Source organism: Pygoscelis adeliae, unplaced genomic scaffold (assembly GCF_000699105.1).
Source record: "Pygoscelis adeliae isolate BGI_AS28 unplaced genomic scaffold, ASM69910v1 Scaffold65, whole genome shotgun sequence".
Taxonomy (NCBI): Eukaryota; Metazoa; Chordata; class Aves; order Sphenisciformes; family Spheniscidae; genus Pygoscelis; species Pygoscelis adeliae.
In genome coordinates, this window is record NW_008824864.1 from 1,888,792 (window position 1) to 1,890,730 (window position 1,939).

Consider the following 1,939-nt stretch of genomic DNA (forward strand, 5'->3'; position numbering starts at 1 on the left):
TCAGCCACAACACTTATGAATAACACACTTACAAGATAGGTAATGAAATAGCCGGCTTGAGGACAAAAATCGGTGAAGAGTCTGACCAAGTTTAACAAAAAGCACAAACTGCATTACAATATGAGAGACTGAATAGTAGAAGACAGTCAGAAAGAACACAGCAAGAGAAATAATTAAAACAGGCAACAGAATAATAAAGAAGCATTATACTTTCCCAGCTGGCATATACATTTCCAAAAGAAGAAAACCCGCTGATTATCTCAGAATGTGAGTCTGTGTGATTTCTGCTCCTTAAAAAAAAAAAAAAGTGACTATTTCTTAAGAATAGGAAGTAGAATAATAAAACCAAAACCACATTATCTGCCTCTGTCTGGAAAGAGGAAAGTTTGAACAGACTGTTGGCAGCATTTCAGTTGTATGTGCCTACAGAGAAATGTGATTGTTTAATTTGGGGTGAAAAAGACCTAAAATAATCTCATTTCACTGTGTCCTACTTTTGATATATATTAGTGCAATGCCAAAATAAAGGACTTGCTTTCTGCCTCAGTGTTTCTTTCTTAAACAATTGTTAATCAAGAAGGAACCCCACAACACCAGTCAGATGGGAGAGTCTTCATGGAAGTACGAGGGGACGCCAGGCTGCTTTCAAGACCTTCTAATTTGCTTTTTACAGGATTAAGAGAACTGAATTAGTTGCAGGGGAAAGAAACAGAAGCAGGAAACTATGCAACTATAATACTTTGATCTTGTTAAGCAGCAACAGTTTCCACTGCTGTTAAATGAGGTGAAATATCCTGATGAGGAGGGTCAAGAACTGAGCAAGGCAGAAGCTGGCTATGTTCTATATAATTCCTTTTTCCACCGTCCTCCTCACTGCCTCTGAGCTCGTCTTGCTCCTTATGTGTAAAAGATAGTATTTTCACGTCATCCATTCTGTCACTCACCCTCTGCCTCAAATCAGGAATAGCATTTTCAGCTTAGTGCTTTGATTTGAGAAGGCTTTTTACTTATTTTTATGCAAACAGCAGTATGTGTTTACATCACAAAATACATTTCAAAGTCTTGTGTATGTACCTTGTATCTGCAGCAGAGAAAGAGATTGACACCTGGGAGTTTTATATCACCTACAGGAATATTCCTCCAAGAGATGGTAAATTGCTGTCTTTATTTCTAAAACGTATAGCAAAGGCCTGACAACAACTTGGGATTGCCAAAGAAAAGACCGGAAATGAAAATAAAGTTTGGAGAGAAAGATAGGCCTTCATGGTAACAAATAGGGAGTTATCAAACCACTCCTTTCTCCCATCATTCATACGACAAGAGACTGAACATCATTTAGTCCCACTTTTAGATAAACATAACCTTAAGTAGAATGGATTTTAACTGACTGGGAACATCATACATAGAGAGTCTGGAACACCTGAGCTGCTGAAAGTGCATGAGCAGGAAGCAAAGTCCTCTTTTTCTTCTCATAACCACTTCCTCGGATGTTTCGTGGGACAAGGTAGCCACTTGCACAATGACAGCAAGATTTTTAAGGTTCTTTGATGCATGTGGTACAAAGCAACCTGAACACACACAGGGAGAAACACCAGCTTCACGGGTCCACCCACGCAAGCTCAGACAATGAGGAGGAAAACTGGACAGTGGGTGAAGGTGTTAAGCGCCACCAGCCTAGAAACCCCGAGGCAGCAGAAACCCCTCAGTGAGATACGAAGGGAAGACCGCCTGCCCCCAACCCTCGCACCAGCTTGCCAGGTGCTTTTACGAGCCAGGTCACACGACGGCCACGCAGGCACCGGGCCGAGCCGCAGCCCATTGCCCAAAAGCCCCCCAAGGCGCTCCGGGCAAAATGGCGGCTTGCCCCCCGGGGCAGGGTAACGCGGGGTCGCCTGCCCAAGGCGACGAGGGGAGGCAGGGGCTAATGGCTGCCGGCCCT